This window comes from Taeniopygia guttata, chromosome 1 (genome assembly GCF_048771995.1).
Source record: "Taeniopygia guttata chromosome 1, bTaeGut7.mat, whole genome shotgun sequence".
Taxonomy (NCBI): domain Eukaryota; kingdom Metazoa; phylum Chordata; class Aves; order Passeriformes; family Estrildidae; genus Taeniopygia; species Taeniopygia guttata.
The window spans coordinates 93,433,244-93,452,297 of NC_133024.1; the positions used below are offsets into that span (position 1 = coordinate 93,433,244).

Consider the following 19,054-nt stretch of genomic DNA (forward strand, 5'->3'; position numbering starts at 1 on the left):
ACATTATTTTAAAATATGTCATTTAAAATTACAATTTTCTATATTATTTTATTCCCAAAATGTTTCATATAGTTTCTCTGTTACTTTTGGTCTACTGATAAAATCTGTGCTGTCCAAATCTGCAGCTCCTATATGTCTTTCCCCTCCTGGGAATGAAGAACTCTTTTAGTCAACATTTATAGCCATATACCTCGCCTTTGACACAGTGAAAGTCTTCCCTTTTGTAAGAAACGAATGAAGAGTCTGTTGCTTTCTACTGTCTGTATCAATATTTTTTCACCAATTCATTCCAAGAAATTACTGAATAATCTATAATTTATATTGGTTTTGTGAACACATAAACGTAAATCAGAAGTCTTGTTATTGTAAAGTTATTCTGTTTATCTGATTTTTTTTCTTGTGAAAACAATTTTCTTCTAATTATTCTTAAAGGGACAATAAAATAAAATGCTCTTAGCTTACAGACGCCCCATTCAAGAAAATTGTCATCTGACTACATTCAAATTACAGAGTTAATTCACAATAACCAAACAGCTCAGTCACTTATCCTGAATTTCACATTATCTTTTTCAGTAATGTTTAATATTTGTATATTTTATTTATAATAAGCATACTGTAAGCACTAAATTGAAAAATTCAAAGAAAATATCAATTATCGTTCTCATTGTCAGCCCCATATTGATCACTAGTTTCCTAAAATGTATATTTTTTCTTCAGGACTCTCAGGAGCACATGCAGATCAATTGTACAAATCTAAAGCAGAAGTATTTGTAGAGTAAATAATGAAATTATGGTAATAGGAGATCTATGTAGAAGATTAATTTTATATATTACTAAGTTGTATTTGAGAATTGTATTTATCCCTGGATGTTGCCTGGTCGTTTGCAATGGCTGCATGTGAAATTTCAGCTTGAACAACTAAAAATAGATTTTTCTCCTGAGGACAGTCTTTAACGTAAAAAAAAACCTCCAGAACTGAAGGGACCAAGACTGAAAGATTGCTCACCTTTGCTCATCAACAGGTATTGTTCATCTCATTTTTCATTAAAGCTTGAAGTCATTTTAGAAAGAAAACTTGATCTAGTATAGAAATAGATGATTTCTCTTTATATTTTGCATCATATTGTACTGGCACTGGTTCATAAATTTTTTTCATAGGAAAATTGAAAAATTTTCAAATATATGTGTGATTGCAAGAATTACATGAAATAACATAATAAACTAATATATCGGAATATATTTAATTTAGAGAAGATAACTCAAAATTTAGTAAACACAATTTCTCTTATGGTATTACTGTGCTCTGTAGCAAAACAGAAGAAGGTTTATTTCAGTCTTAATACTTCTGCAGCTTTGACAGACTTTAAAGAACCAGATAAGGTACTGAATCAGGTCAAGAGAAAAATTCACCTTTAAACATTTATTTAATCTCGACAGATTAAATTTGTCAGTCACAAATAAAAACAATAATCCTGACAGAACTAATTTGAAATAAATTGGGATATTTTGTATGAAAATGAGAAAAAGGTCTAATCAGAAGAAAGACCCACTCTTTCTTCTATGTTAATACTCGTCGGCATTTTTTTTTTTTTTTACAGAAGCACATCGTAATGATTTTTTGACTGCAGATTCCATAAAATGTATCATATCTATTTAATCACATCTAAGAGTTATGATATTATTACATTAGCAAATAAACAAAGTGATTTCTCTGAACTAAGGAACACAAACTCAGGTAAAAATTATGCAAAACAAACTGAATTAAATGAGCTGTTGGTTTACAACATGAAGGTCCTCTTATTTGGCTATAATATTGCAAATGCCATTGAAAGAATATGTGCTTGCAGCCAGAACAAAACAATCCAATAAATTTGTTCATATATGAGGTAATGTGAACACTGTGGTTGCTGGTTTCAGAGAAAAAAATAGATAATGAAATTGCATTAGGAATTAAAAGATTTAGTGATGTTAGTACAGTGTGAGGCTAGACAGGAAGGAATAATCACTGTTTCAATTTGCATATGCACAAAGTAGTGCAGATGTGTGGGAAAATAATTATTTAGTCTTCTTTTTATTAATAAAGCTTTTTTCAGGCAAAATTGTTGAAGTAAATGTAAGTAATTCTTCTGATTTACACAGCAATTTGCACGTGTTAATTAGCATTATGAAAAATATATTTATTTGTAATAGAGAATAGAGCTCTGGAAGAAGCATTCTAATTGTAATCCCCAGTTGTTGAAACTAATTTTTTAGTTACTTTTAATGTAGTTCTCATTGTAATTCATAGAACCTTTTATGAAAATAGTTGATTTTCTTTGTGTTTCATAACCATCCTCCTGAAAGATTGTCCCAGAGCTTTATAGGCGTGTATATATATGTTATGGATAGACTATTATGACTATTATGACTATTATTAGTTTTTATACATGTTCCATTGATAACTTCTTAACATAGATAACCTAAGGACAGAAAATCAGACAAAGGGATTCTAACCTCCCTTGTTTTTATCTTGCTGTTACGTTTATGGACAGAAATCCAGTTTGCTTGATTAAAATGACTGAGATATTTTAGTTGCTTGATGTAACAGAGTTCACATTACATCTATTTTTATTATCCTGAATTAGCATTGTAATTTGAATTCCTTAGCCTTGCTCTGCTTTGCCTTGTTTTGCCTTGCTTTGTCCTCTCTGAGGGAATATTCTCTGTTTCAAAGGTGTTTCCCACATCTTTGTAAGTGTTTCAAGATCATTACTAGCTTACTCAGCCATGAGTCACCATACTTACACCTAAAAGTCTGCTTTTCACTCATCTCCTTTCAAGATGACACTGACCTTCAGTATAATTCATTTCCTCTCCCTCAGAGAAAAGTATTCAATTTTAGTTCCTACGCATTTCTGGTTTCAATTATATTTTCCTATGAACCACAGCTATACTGGGCTTGGCTGGGATTTGGCTGGCATAAAGTTACTCGTTTTTCATAGAAACTTTTAGGATGCTGCGATTTGGATTTTTGACTGAGTGTGGATGATGCACCCATGTTTCATCTAATGCTGCCCAGTGCCAGCACATGGTCATGGCTTTCTGTGGCTATCTCTGCCTGCCCCCTAGGGTGAGCAGGTGAGAAGCCAAGAGGCAACACAGACAACAGGTGAGTCAAGAGAGATGACCTAAACCTGCTGACCAACAATGAGTGAGAGTTGGGGCTTTCTTCCAAGTTAGTCATTATTCAGCCTGCCTGGGCATCGATTTTCATGTGGGAGATGTTGAACGATTGCCTTTGCACCACTTCGTCCCACCTCCCAGCTCCTTCACTTATTAAACTATCTTATCTCAAATCAGGAGTTCTTTTTCTTCACTTTTGAGCTTTCTGTTCTCTCCCTCTTCCCACTGAAGGAAGAGGTAGAGTGAGTGTCTGAGGGAGTGACTGAGTGACTCTGTGTGGGTGCTTAGTTGTTGGATGGAGGCAACCCACAAGAATTCATAGAAGTCCTAAAACTTTTAATACTTCTTCTTTGTACAAAACTATTTATCTAGTAACATATGAGTTGCCCTGTTGTGATCTATCTTTGATAAAGGAAGATTGCATTTTTTTAATTTTCCCTTTATCTCCAATTTTTATTCTCTCTTGTTTGAGATCAAGTGCTCAGTTTTGTGTTTTCATGCATTTCCTTCTGTCTCTTCTTCCACAGTCTTAACTCTTGGTCCGTGCCTGACATGATATAATTTAAAAATATTTCTCAGTGCATCTGGAATTTAAGCATAAGATCCTTTAGAACATGTACACATAAACGCAAATGTTAATGACCTTAATTTAACAAAATTTTCTACCATGAGACATTGGTCAAAGGATTGACAGCATATTTATGGCATACTTCAGTAGGACATAAACTGCATGAAAGCAGTGTAACATCTGGGCCTTTTTCTGCAAGTTGCATCCTATGTAACATTAAATACAGGAAGATAGTTGAAGGCAATTTACATTTATCAGTGCGATCATACTACACAGAATTAATTCCATATTAATTTTGTGTCCACACATAGACAAAATTAATAATTTTTAAAAAGATGAAGTTATTTTCAGTGACCATGGAAATTATCTGAACTTTATCCAAACTAAGAAGGAAATCTATATTAGTCTAAGGGAAAGTAAATATAAAATGTAGCAAAGATCTAATTAGCATCTTGCCTTAAATAGTAGTTAATAGTGAAAGCTCAGAGAAAATTTACAGAGAAGAACAAGCAAAAATAGTATCCCCACTGTATTCTCTTACTGTTTGGCAATCTACACCTCAAGAATTTTCTGAACTAGTTCAATAACTATGATTTTTTTCTGTCCCCTTCTGAATTTAGGCCAATATTTAGTGTTCACAGCTTTTCACAGCAAGGGTCTTGCAGATCAGCTACATACTGCATGAAACATAATTTTCATTCACATGTTTTGAAATTACCTTCTGCTAGTTTCTCGTGATATTTACACTACCAGTACAGGAATAAGTGTTGAACAATCACTTTTTATCAATTTTCTGGTATGATAACTCCATGAGTATATCAGATTCCCACCAATAATTACTTGGTTTTTAATTTGGAGAAAATTCTTTCAGTCAATTCCTTAATTAAATCTATGTCTTATCACCATTCTCCTGACTTATACATTTTTACTTTAGTAGAAGGTATGAGATATGAGTTATTACCCACACATATTATTTAAACATGAGCGAGCAATGGGAACTGTGTTCTCCCTACAGTCACATAGTCCAATTTACCTGTCAGAACAAGTAGAGGGTTGTCCCTCTCTCATACCAACACATACTTCCTATATTTAGTAAATATATAGAACAGCTGCCTATTAGTGTAGGAAAGCTGGAAATGTTCCTGACAGTTATTTCCTTAATACTTTAAATAATTATTCATTTTTATTTTTTCTTTAAAGGACTAGTGCAATATCCATTGCTTATCACGGGTCCTTGAAAATGGGTTAGAAATTATTCCCGCGGCTGGTAAATTCTTTTATTTTGTTCCAAAGAGAATCCATTAAATTATTACATGAACTCTTAAAATCATCATGTTTAGGTTTTTACCTATTTTTGTCCTCAAGCTAAAAATAATCACTATACAGGCCAAAACAATATGCTAATGTGAATATTCTTCTTCTGCCACACTTCATACTGAAGCACAGTTGTGCTTCCTCTTCAAATTGTAATATATTTATTTGCATTAGTAAGAGATCAATGAGTTATTTGTTTGGAACAACTTTTTCCTGTGTAGATTTTAAATCCTATGCTATTTTCTCTGTTCATTAGACCTCTTACAGCTAAGTTATAAACTGTTGAAAAACTTTTTTTAATAAGATGATGGCTCGTTTTCAAATGATATTTAACTCATTATTTCAAAATTTCACTTTCTAAATGAGTGCAGTTTGATCTTTTTTCTTGTTCTTGAGGAGTTGGTTTTAGTGAGAGCTGCAAATTCTTAGCTTAGATACAAAAAGCAGTGTAGCAGTGTATTAAAGTGGGGTCATAATTGAAATTGTAATGTAGCATATGTTCAGTTTGGTATTAAGAAAATCTTTCTATTACTTTCAGGCAACATAGCCTGTACATATTTTGTACATATTTTGATGTAATTCATAATGTTGCCTCTAAAGTTTCAAGAACGAATAAAAACTTCCCTACAAAGGCTAAACTGAACAAAGACACAAAGAGAAACCTACACGGCTCAATTAATAATGTTAAGTTTCTCAGATGAAAAATTAGTATAGAGACAGTGACTAGAAGCATATAGTGGTATCCAGTAGATCTACTCTAGAAACCTGCACAAATGTATTCATATAAAAATGAAACATTCTGCTATAGTTATCATTTGCTGACCTAAATTAGATTGATATTCACTTTAAACAGGTAAACAGCAAAGATGGACCTTTGCTCTTTGCCATCATTAAAGAGCAAATTCTGTAGTGGAAGTACAGTTTGAAAGCTATTTTATCTACACACAACTAGGCAATGAATATTGAAATAATGTTTCGGAATTTACCTCTCAAGAGAAGTTTGAAATTTTTTCTCAGATTTGTATATCACATAGAAATATGATTTCCTATCTATAAATGTACATACACATATAGCACATCCAAAGTTCCAAGAATTATTTTATTTTCTTATAAGGATCTGTCTTTAGCACAGAAAATAAAAAATATTCAGCAGTTCTGGTTTTTGACTTTTATTAGAGTTTCAGTTGAACAACAACATAATTTTCTTTTAAAATAGGAAGCTTAATTCAACTCCATTATGGCTTTAACCATGGTGTTAAGGAGAGATCTTGAGAAAAGCTTTGGGCAGGACATTTGGAGAGCAAAACCTTTAGGCTTTGAACTTCTAAATGAATGGAAGCAGACACAGACAATGATACTGAGAGATGTTTGGAAGGGTTTGGGGGTGTGATTTTTGAGTTGGTGTTTTTAATGTTTTGGAAGAAGTTGGGTGTGTTTTTTTCAGGTTTTTTCTGTTTGATTTTTTTGGGTTTGTTTTTTCTTTTGCTTTTTTTTTTTTTTTTCCAACAGCAGTGTTTTAATCTTGTGAAAGAGATACTCTTTTTTCAGACTTTGATCTGTAGGTGATATACAGAAAACAGATTTCTCATTTCTTCAGTCCTTGATTCTAAATGATGATGGCTTGATTCAAAATGGGGTAAAAGCCTTTGGTTCAACTGCATTATATTTCAGTAACTTGCCATCTCTGGAGAATGATGATAATAAATATATAAATATTTTAATTTCCTAATTTCTAGAATTGTATTTTAGGGATTTTTAATTTTTTTAAAGGCAAACCACATCTATTGGTCACTCAAAAACATCTGTCTTGGTATAAAATTATCTATATGGATTTTCTTCCAGTATTGTGAATTTAATCAGTCAAAAGCCTTTTCTACTTCATCACTGCATTTGTCGTTAGATATGACATTCTCCATCAGATAATTTAGATCATGATTTTAAATTGGTACAAAGTCTACTCTTTTATAAATTTACTTACGACAAAAACAATTTTAATTGTCCTTAATGGTCTTAAATTTTACATAGATTGATTACAATATTTTGTTCAAATTTTAAATTTCTGTAATTCTTATACTGTTATTTCCTGTTCTTTCAAAAGGCAACATTTAAAAGCAATCAGAGTTCCAATATCACCTTTTCATCATAACAAGTTCAAACTTATCTTCACTTCCCTTCTCTTTTGCTTGCCAGCTTTTTGAGGGTTGAGCTAAATTTCTTCTACCTGTTACAACAGTTTTGGTTTTGTATTTCCAAGAAGTTTGGCATGGTAATAGTGGTTGACTCAGAATTTTATGTCCCATAACCAATATCTGACCATGTCTTAAGGACAGAACAGATAATTTTTTTTTTTTTACCCTTGACTGAATAATATTAATCCAGAATGTGCTATACATGGCATGGCTATATTGTTCTGCAGATAATCAGCAGTGCTTTGGCCATGAAACAACTTGATAACATCACTATCTGCTTTGCTAACTTTCAGTTTTCCTTACATTTTAGACTGCTGATTCTGGGAATTTGTCCGCTAAAGTGAATCCTTCCCTCCTATATCCTCTGGCAGGAATGGGATTATTCGTCAGAGAATATTAATGACACATAAGTGTTTGGATGTAAATTGCACCTTTCATGGGCACTCCAGAAAGCTTTTGAAACCATTATCCTCAGTGAATATAAATACCAGTGTAATGGTAAATTATGTGCTATGAGACCTCATGGACCTGTTTGTGGACAGAAAATTCCTGAAGTGAATAACCTTGGCAATATTACTTGCTCAGAATAGGTTGACATCATGGTTTCATCCCAGCCAGAAACCAAGCACCACAGCCACTCACTCACTTCCCCACCAGCAGGATCATAGAGAGTATTGCAAAGATAAAAGAGAACGTGTACATTGACATAGACATTTTATTAGGAAAAGCAAAAGTTGTGCACACAAGCAAAGAAAAACAAAATTAATTCATGTCTTCCAATGAGCAGGCAGATGTTCAACCATCTCCGGAGTGCCCATTGCATGTAACAGTGACTTGGGAACACAAATGTCATCACTCCAAACATCCCCTTACTTCTTCCTCTTCTCCCCTCTTTATATACTGAGCATGATGTCATACAGTCTGGAATACCTTTTTGGTCAGTTTGAGTCACCTGTCGTGGCTGAGTCTCCTCCCAACCTCCCAACCTCCTTGACAGTGTGGCTGTAAGAAAAGAAGAAAAGGCCTTGTGTCTGGGTAAGTCCTGCTCAGCAAAAACATCTCTATATTATCAATCCCTGTTCAGCACAATCCAAACCCAACCCTATACCAGCTACTGTGAAGAAAATTAACTCTACCACAATCAAAACCAGCACAAATGACAAACAGAAAATAGTGATTTTATGAAGTTAGAAGTAGAGGAGCAAAAAAGGATCAGCAGGCTTTAAAAAAAATCTTCAATACTGGGAGAGCAAGTAATTTACATGTTTGATGAAGACATGGGGATGCGGCACGGAGGGGTTTAAAATGGGGGCAGAAGATATAATCCTTTTTGTTTTTAAATAAAATTGTTATCAGCTGCAGACCTTTGACTGACATTTTAAATTATATTATGTCATGACTTGTGATATCCTTACTATGTAAGTGTAGGCTTAGAACTTCTACTCAGCTTGTAAAATGTTTCTGAAGACACATTTCCTAATATACTCTAATACAAATATTTTTGCCTCTGTGATATCTGGGAAAATCTGAAGCAAGATGATTTACAGAGTACTTAAAGATGCTTTCTGGAAGAAATATCAAAAAAATCATGTATTATACATCACATACTACTGTCGCTCCTTTAAATCACTGCATGAATACAGAGAATTTATATAAAATCATCAGAAGACTATACCTAATGTAAATGAGACAGTCTATTTCCCCATCTCACAGTCACTTTATGTTAGGAGAGGGTTCAGACAGAGACTGTGAAGAATGGTCTGTAGTATAAACTAAAATCAGTGTAAAATTATATTAAGACTTCTATATATCCTCTTAAATAAGCTCTTATATTCAATAATAGAAATCAAAATAGAAGAAGACTATACCTGCCCACTGATCCAATTCAGTAAGTTTAAGGATTCATCACCAGAAATTCCTTCCTGTAGAAAGAAGAATAAATCTCCACTGAAGCTGCACTCAGGGAATTCTTAATTTACAAAGAAGCACTATTGTACCATTTGGGGGTAAAGTTAAACAATTATGAGCCACTGAAGAGCACATAAATACACACACACACAAAAAAAAAAAAGTTAGTTGTTTAAGCAACTTAATTAGGAAAGCATATGGCTATAAACTTTAGAAGAAATAAATTTCAGGTATACTTTTCCCCTTTGTTCTGCATATCAAAAATGTCCTGATAATATTTATTGTAACAAAACAACTGTCTAAATAAAATCACATATTTACTCCTAAGATTAGTCTGTGCAGTACAGCTGGGAACATTCCACTGCCTCTGCAAGTTTTTGCTGTGGCTCTAGTCCCTTTGAGGGGGAACCACTTCACCCAGTTTCCATGGAACATAGATAGCCTGAGATCACAAGTTGAATAAACATTAATTTCAAAATTGCAATATATTGCAGATTATGTACAGAGGACCCTGCTGAGATAGTTGTAATGAAACAAAAAATACAACTCTTAAAAGCACACATACTTTGGTTCTGATCCACCTGGTTCAACAAGCTAAGAAGCTGTTTGGTTTCTTGTGTAGTCACAGTTGATGCAAAATATTCTTTTTTAAAATAAACTTCTGCACAGGGGATGAGATTTTTCTTAAGGCTTGGGAGATCGCCACCCAGACTGATACTTCTCCCCAAATGCTTTAAGTTATTCATGTATTTGATGCTGAATCAAGCTATCAATTTTTGACATTTCTCTTAAGTATCGACTTTTACTATACAGAATCTCTTCTGATATGGTCAGGTAGAGCCAGCTCCTAGCTGGAGAGTAAACATAACATTTTGTAGTGGCCTAGAGCTTAGTCTTCTTAAATCTGGTAAAAGGAGGGGAGTTCTGGAAGGAAAAACCCAGAAATTTGATAAAGGCTTTAAGGTTTTATGTAAGAGTCTATTTAGCTCTGTGTGTAGCTGTTACAACATGAGGCCTGTTAAAAGTACTTGAATGGATGAAACAGGACTCCTATTTTGCTGCCAAGAAAGTCGAAAATTTCAGCTCTAAACATTAACAGTTTCTTATCCTTTTTAATATTTCTTTTTAGTTCATAATACAGTTCCAACCAGGATCAGATTGGAAGCTACATCATGAGTATTTTTGTTCTTTTCTGCCTTTTAAAATGAGAATTTAATTTCCTAGATTTCAGCAGCTTCCCAGTTCATCACAAAATGATGTTCCACTTCTTGATTTTTCACAGGACTATGACTGAGAAAAGATAGGTGATAACAACTTGGTAATGACTAATCAGAACCAACCTACAGCTTGACAGGTCATGAATTTTGTGAAGGAGAGGAGCACTAAATTTAAGGGAATTCATGGTGATCTGTAGTTAAAAAGAAATCACATTTTCAGCATATTGTGCTCAACCTGGATATGCTTCACAATGTATCACACTAAACACAGCTACATAGTATGACCAGAGTTTTTAGCATGCTTTTGTGAGGAAAGGAATGTTATGACAGTTACATAAATTTTTGGCATAGAAAAAAATTCAGTTTGTGAGAAAATTTCATTTGTTTGAATTTTTATGATCGAACAAAAAAGTTTCTTTAGCAGATGCATTCCAAATATTTGGTATAAAAATACATTATTATGTTTAAAGTCTGATCCAAAAAAATAAAATCAGTGAGTTTTTAATTTTTTTTTTTTTTGTTTTGTTTTTTTTCTTATATTCTTCATATACAGAGGGCTGTCTGGGGTTGTCTCAACAGCCCCTTATATATTTGGTGATAGGTTTCCTGTTCTTACTGATACCTCTAGATCTTAACAAAACATCCATAGTATCCTTAGTAAAAGAAACAGAGTCAGCCTTTGTTCTTTGTCTCTGGAGTATGATTAGAATTTTATGAGTGCTGTACTACTAAAACCTCAGACGCTATTTTTGATCTCCTGGGCCTTCCTGACTGACTTGCTCTGTCAGTCAAAGCAGGGTTTCCCAAGTCTTTATTTCTGAGAGCTCAGTTTTACAAAACTGCACTAAACAATCTGCCTGAAGCTTAGAAATTGCAAGTGTGTTATTTGCATAATTACTTTAATTTTTTTTTTTTTTTTGTCATTTTGCAATTTGCTTTCAATTCATCTGTGCTTGCACAAATTCAGTTCAGGATACAAATGAAGAAGAAACCCCCACACAATTAAATACATAATACTCTTGCCATTTTTGGGTGTCATCCCTTGACAACAATAATTTGTAGAATACATCACATATTGTAATTCTTACACTGGTAGTGTATTCTCTCTGTAAATGATTAATAGCACAAAATGTATATGAAGCTATCTGTGTCCAATGAGACCTGCTGAAATTCACGTAGTTAATAATGCTAGCGCATGTCATGATGCATAAATGTGATGGGTACCTTGCCCAGCTGCCAAAATCTACCCAGCTGCTCTCTCACTCCCACTCCCTAAAAAGAGAGAGGAAGGAAATATCATTAAGAAAGCTCATGGGTAAAGATAAAGATACAGTGATCGGCCATGAAACATGGTCATGTGTGAAATGGATTCATCTTGGGTAAAAGCTGAGTGGAGCTGTGCAGGAGTGGTGGTCCTCAGGGCTGGGCATTGGGACCAGCACTGTTTGAAATCTTTGTCAGAAATATGGACAGTGGGATAGAGTGCACCTTCAGCACTGCTTTCTTCTTAAATTTCAGTGGCTTATTGACAGCTGTGTGGTGAGGTTGACACACTGGAGGGAAGGGTTGGTATCAAGGGGGTCCTGGACAGGCTTGAGAAGTGAGTTTGAAAAGGCCAAGTGCAAGATCCTCTACATGGGTTTGCACAATCCAAGCACAATCACAAGCTAGGCAGAGAATGAACTGCTCTGAAGAAAAAAATTTGGGGGTGTTGGTTAACAAGGTCAACATGACCTGGCTATGCGCACTTGCAGCCTAGAATGCCAGCTGTATTCAGAGCTACTTCAAAAGCAGTGTGTCAGGAGATCAAAGGCAGTGATTCTGTCCCTCTACTTCAGCTTTGGGATCCTCAACACAAGAAATATGTGAACCTGTTGGAGTTAGTTCTGAGGAGGGTTACAAAGATGATCAGAGGTCTGGGAGAATTGGGTTGTTCAGCCTGGGGGAGAGAAGGCTCTGAGTGACTTTATAGCACCTTCCAGTAGTAACTAAAGGGAGCTACAAGAGCTGAAGAGGGACTTTTTACAAGAACATGTAAGGGTTAATGGCTTTAAACTGACAGAGGACAGGTTCAGATTAGGTTTTAGGATGAAAGTCTTAACTGTGATGGCCATGAGGCACTAGAACTGGTCACCCAGAGGAGCTGTGGATGTCCTATCCCTGGAAATGTTCAAGGCTAGGTTGGATGGGGCTTTGAGCAACCTAATGTATTGGAAAATATCCCTATCATATCTGTGACATGGGATTTTGGAACTAAATGATCTTCAGGATCCTTTATAATCCAAACCATTCTATGATTCTAAGATTCTATGTATTGGACATCTCACATTGTTCCCAGACATCTCAGCTGAACAACTCTCTTCTGTTTATTCAGGTGATGTATAAGTCTGTCATAAGCAGTTCCAGTACCTACAGTGACTGATACATGTGCTTTATCTTGTCTGCCTAATTTAGGATGAAATGGATAATCTTCCAGAGGTATTTAATTGTTTCTATTGATTAAAATGGGGACATCAGTCTGAATCACTGGGTGGAGTGCAAATCATAAGTTCCATCTTCCTAAATTGTTCCCATGTTTTTTCCTTTTTGATTTACCCTATTAAAAACAAAACAAAACCAACAAGACAAAGCCCTTTATTGAGTCAGGCCTAGAATAATATCTTTAACTATTGCATTTAAAAACAGTTGCTTTCAGAAGTTATGGAGTGCCAAAAGAGCCCAAAACTCTGCCTATCTACTTCTGTTACTTGTCTGAAAAGGGACAAGAAAGAAAACAATTATCATCAAAAGCACTGAGACCTCAGCTGGTGATCTGGAGCAATATCAAACACATTACACTTCAGCAGGAAAGAGCAACCTTTCATTCAATAATTTCCAAAATTATATGTTACGAATTTTGAACTTTCTTTTTTCCATAGTTTAATTGAAGGCAAAATATTAAGAGATAAATCCATGAGATAAAATGTGGGGGTTTTTATTCCTTAACCAACAGGTATCTGTTACTGAAAAGCTACAACACAGCAAAGTTCCTGATCAGTCCTTACAGTGAAATGCTCTCCACTGTGAACAAATAAATGGTATGTGTGAAAGATAATTAGATAGTGGCTTGGAAATAATATTATATCATCGTAGCAGAGAGTCACAGGTCATGCCCATACTGTGGAACAGAGGGAAGTGCAGACTTCCTTAACTGATGCTAACTGATTCAGCTCTGCAGCAAGCAGCAGGAGAGTTAAACCCAAGGTGTGTTCTGTTTGGGCTGATTAATCATGCTAACAGGGATATAGTGTTCCTGGAACTGAATGATAAAAACATGCTGGGTCTTATGCTGCACCATGGAGAAAGGATTGCTTGAGCCAGTAAGAATTAATATCTCTATTAAAATATTGCATTTTGCAGCATAGACTGTAAGATTCAAAAGGGACTTTTGCCAGGATTTGTTTTATTGCAACAAAATAGATTTTAGTTGGTTCTTTCTTTTTCAGAAGAAATTATATGGGTGTTCTTATTAAAATAAATTAAGGGATCTTTTAACTAGAAGTGAATTTTGGAATAATCCAATAATTGTTTCTTCAAATGTTAGTGTTTCTTATGATAATGTAATTTTAGTTTGCTTTGAACAAACTGTCTTCTGATGTTGCCATAAAACCTCTCAGATTTCAGGGCTTTGACATGGTTTTCAAAAGCAAGTAAGTTATATTTCATGTAGTTAGAGAATCCTTGCATTTTTTGAAAGCTTGGAAAAGTAAGATCATAGAGTGTAAACTTTCACTGAGCATCACCTTGTCAAGCACCATGTTGTCGTATCTTGAATACTTATAGAAAAGGTGACCACCTTCCTTAGCGTCCCACTACAAAGCTTAACCAACCTTTCAATGAAATTTTTTTACTAATATCTGATCAAAACATACCCTGGTACAGGTTGAGGACATTTCCTCTCATCCTGTCACTTGTTAACTGGGAGAAGAGGCTGATATTCAGTTCACTACTTCCTTTCAGGTAGTTGCAGAGAGTGATTCAATCTCCCCTGAGCCTGCTTTTCTCCAGGCTGAATAACCCCAGAGACCTCAGCTGCTCTTCATAAGACTTTCTCTCTGAGACTTCTTACTTTGTTGCACTTCTTTCAACACAATCCAGAGTTTCAATGTCATTCTTGCAGTGAGGGGCCCAAAAACAGTACAAAGTATTTGAGATATGACCTCACCAAATACTGGGGGATGATCACTGCCCTTGTCTTTTGGTTACACAATTGGTGGTACAAGCCAGGCCGCCACTGGCCTTCTTGGCTACCTGAGCACGCTCTGGCTCATGTTCAGGTTGACACTCTCACCCAACTTGATGTTGTGTGCAAAATGACTGTGGGTGGCTTCTATCCCCACACTCTGGAGGCTGATAAGATATTTAATGTGGCTGGCCCCAGTCCTGAGTCCTGGGGAATATATTTGTGACCAGCCACTAACTGAATTTAGCTCCATTCGCCAAAGCTCTTTGGGTGAAGTTCTCACTTTTCCCAAGCATATTGTTATTTGACGATTATGAAGTGGAAAAGACAATAAATTTATATCTTGTCAAGACAAGTCCATGTATGTAAAGGTTTCAAACATACTCCATACTAAAATCCTGAGTCAGAAGTTTTACAGCAATTTAAACACTGATTCTAGTACATTATCAATTCCTTTAGCTCCCCTTTTCTTGTCAATATTTTGGAAGTAGAATTGGACAGACAGGCAGGTGACTACAGTCTGTGTCCTAAGCAGTCATTTAATAGTGATAATGAAAGGAAAAGGTGAGCTATTCTGAGCTTGCACAATACTACTACTTATCCAATGCCAGAGCACACTAAATTTTCCTTGTGCCTTAATATTTGTTTCAGTTTCTTTAGTAGAATAAAAATGATGCATATTTTATAGGTTTCTAAATGTAAAACTTTCATAAAGTACATTCAGTAAGTTGCCAAATAAATCAGGAACATATTTTAAAAATGTATGAACAGTTGCCCGATTTCATATATAAATTCACTTCAAAAAATCTGTATATGTCAATATAGTAACTGAATTAAAGCTGTATGTTTAACCTACAGTCATCCTAGCTTTGCTGTAAATCTTCTTCATTGTCAGGAAAACAAACATTTAGGTAAAAACTTATGATAATGGAGACTTCTTTCTAGAGTAACTTTTTTTTTTTTCCTCTGACAGTAGCCAGAAAGTGACATACAAAGTCTGAAAATACCACCTACATCAATATTTAATGAACTGTGATTGCTGACTTCTTTTGCTTGGTGTGCAGTAAAAAGAAATGTTTTCATTGTAATTTTCAACCTGTATCCACATTTATTAACACAACAGAACAGGGAAGGGAAGGGAAGGGAAGGGAAGGGAAGGGAAGGGAAGGGAAGGGAAGGGGGAAGGGAAGGGAAGGGAAGGGAAGGGAAGGGAAGGGAAGGGAAGGGAAGGGAAGGGAAGGGAAGGGAAGGGAAGGGAAGGGAAGGGAAGGGAAGGGAAGGGAAGGGAAGGGAAGGGAAGGGAAGGGAAGGGAAGGGAAGGGAAGGGAAGGGAAGGGAAGGGAAGGGAAGGGAAGGGAAGGGAAGGGAAGGGAAGGGAAGGGAAGGGAAGGGAAGGGAAGGGAAGGGAAGGGAAGGGAAGGGAAGGGAAGGGAAGGGAAGGGAAGGGAAGGGAAGGGAAGGGAAGGGAAGGGAAGGGAAGGGAAGGGAGAAACCAAATGTAGAATCAGAAGTCCATTTCACAAATACAGCTGTTGCCAATTCCATGTTAGTGTGCTCTTAGGTTCAGTTTTCTAGATCTCTTTTGCATTCACAATGCTTATTCACAAAGCCTGGCTAAAATCTCCCTATGGATATAGTTTTCATGTATTCAAGTGATTGTTACCAGCAAAGAGAGCTACAGTCATCAAAGAGAGTAAAGGCTGTATTTAGGGCTCATTTATTCTTTTTGTACATGGCAAATTTCTACATCCATAGCTTAAGAGCACTCAGTACAGGGATGGGGATACAAAACCACTTTGTAATCCCAAGATTGCTTGAGTAATAGGCTTATCCACAGTGTATGCTGAGACCGGTGTTCTATGTATTGCCATCTGACACTATTCAGGTGTCGGGGGATCCATTTCCTTCTCCTTCTGTGGAATAATGACAAGTAAGATTCAGCCAAACGAAAAGCTTGATAAGGTGTCCTTGAGGGCTTCTTCTAATGGTTGGTACAATGGTTTCTATTACTAAAGTAGGGCAAAGTAATTCAGATGACAGCATTATCCAGACCTTACAAATGTGTAAAGACAGCAGGGAATATTTTCACTTCTTCCTGTAGCCCTAGCAGAGATGAAGTATATAAGCTTAATATACATAACTCAGCTTTTCACTGCTGAAAAGGCTGCTGAAGAAATTGTGGAACCTTCATCCTTGAAAATGCTCATTACTCAGCCGATCAGAGCTGTGAGCAACCTGATCTATGCCGGCCCCTCTCTGAGCAGGTGGGTGGACCAGATGTTCTCCACATGACAACTTCAATCTAACTTATTCTAAAATTATATGATTATATGAAAACTTTCAGGTTTGGAAAATTATCTAGTGCTGTTTCTGTGACACGTCATCTATCAAAGCAGTAATCTCCTTACAGAAGTTTATCAAATCGGTCAAGCATGACTCCCCCTTAGTGAATTCATGTTGACTGTCCTTGATAATTTTCTTGAGTTCCTATATAAGGAAATGGCTTCCAGGATTAGCTGCTTCATGAAATGTTGTGTGTATCAACTCCATTCCCAAGTTAGTTAAATGAATACATAAATTAATTACATACATTTGCCATATATGCAAATTTGTATTTGGTTGAACTCCTTTGATATGTAAGATCTTTGAAAATTTTTTATTTAATTCTAAAAATTAAGGTTGCAGATGTACTAGATAAATCCTTATCCTACAATATATTGAGGCACAAATTTACGTGACACATCTCTAAGAAAAATATCTGTTAATAAATCATTTGGTATACAACAGGCAATTCAATCATAGGTTGGCATAGAAACTAGGTTCAGCATTCTCCCTAGCAGAGAGAAAGCAATACAAAATCTTTAACATTTGCAAGCTGTTACTCTTAACTGCCTTATACTCTCAAAACTGAGGTTTACTGTCTAGAGACACTTATAGGAAACTAAGCCAAATAAATCAAGATGACTCTAATTCTTACCATGAATCCTTACTGGCCTCTTTCCAAAATGACTATAAAATGTTGCAATTGAGGGTTTGGCTTTACTGTATATTTTGTTTTTATTATTACTTCAATCCACATACTGAAATCCCTTGTTTAGCTTGAGGGATCCTTCAGACTTGAGCTAATGTGATCAATACTGGTAAAGTGAATGTTGCTGATAATAATATTTAGGGGACTACAGCAAAACTTCTTATTCTTTATACGTTGTATGATTTTTTGCAGTGATTTCACTTACCCTACTTTTATTGAGTTCCAGTAACTTAAATGTGACAATATGATCCAACCTCTGTAGTGCAGATAGACTGAGCATAAAAATATGGATGTGCTGTCCTGTTAAGGGAGATAACATTACATATGTAAATATCACCAGTGGACATGGTGTTTGGAGACCAAACCCTCAGTTTATTACAATCCTGTAGTCCGCACAAGATAGATAAGTAAATCGAATTATATAAATTTGGTCTTCAGTTTGTAACAACATTCTTCCAACTATCAGTAATAAGAATTATAGAACAATAAAAAAGCACAATGGTAGACAATATTTAAGGAAATTAGCAGATTCATCTTATTAGTATTATAGGCATTATTTTTCTAGTATATATTTTAATTATGTCCAGACTGAATATGTCTAAATTAATATGATTTCAGCTTTAGGGATCAAGCTCTGTTATACATATGTAAAAGCTCTTTTAAAAATGGAAGTGGAATAGAATAGATTACTTTTAATAATTTCAAAAATCACCAATGTTAAATATTTATAAGAATAATGGTGATTTTTAGGTCAGATGATAATATTATATTGTAATAGGAAATGTCATTATATTGACACACGGTTATGTAACAGTAACACAGTAAATAGTACTGCTTTTCCATTCAACTATACATAATCTTTTTAAAGAAAATTATGTAATTTTAAGTGGAAAATAATTATTTATGTTTCTGTAAACATATTTAGGAAAACAATTTGGTTATGTATTTTGGTAGATAGGGACAGGCGAACGGAAGATCTCGGGATGTGACGGAAAGAAAGACCCTTCCCCCTCTCACCCTGCTTCACGTTATCTACCACCCCCAGAACATGTAACCACACCTAACCCAGTAGTTTTCCACTCCCGACTAACCTAGAGACCCTACCAACCCACCTCTGACGTAGCAAAGTCCCCCAAGACTATTTAAACCCATGAGATAAGATAATAAATGCTTTCGACCATCCACCACATTGGTGTTAGCGTGCGTCGTTTGCCCGAGTAGCCCGGCCGAGGCCGGGCTGCCGTGCTGCCTCCTTGCAACCAGGTCACCGTTGCCTCCCCTGAAGGCAACAATGTATTTCAAATGCTTCAAGTAAATGAAATGGAAAAAAAGAGAAACTGTTTAATCTGGTTTTTTTCCATATGTGTTCATATTATCACCCTTTGAGGGACATAGCCTTCATTGCTGGACTTGGTTCAATGTTACAGATACTATGCAGTACCT

At 35.4% G+C, this 19,054-nt stretch overlaps 1 long non-coding RNA gene across 1 annotated transcript in view; it reads left to right on the top strand.

Annotated features, from left to right (window-relative positions):
• Positions 1-871: 871 nt before the first annotated feature.
• LOC140680339 (uncharacterized) overlaps positions 872-19,054 on the top strand; it is a 73,282-nt gene continuing 55,099 nt past the window's right edge. The window contains exon 1 of the long non-coding RNA XR_012051508.1: positions 872-1,022. This is a non-coding gene — a long non-coding RNA (uncharacterized lncRNA). The remainder of the gene's footprint in view (positions 1,023-19,054) is intronic.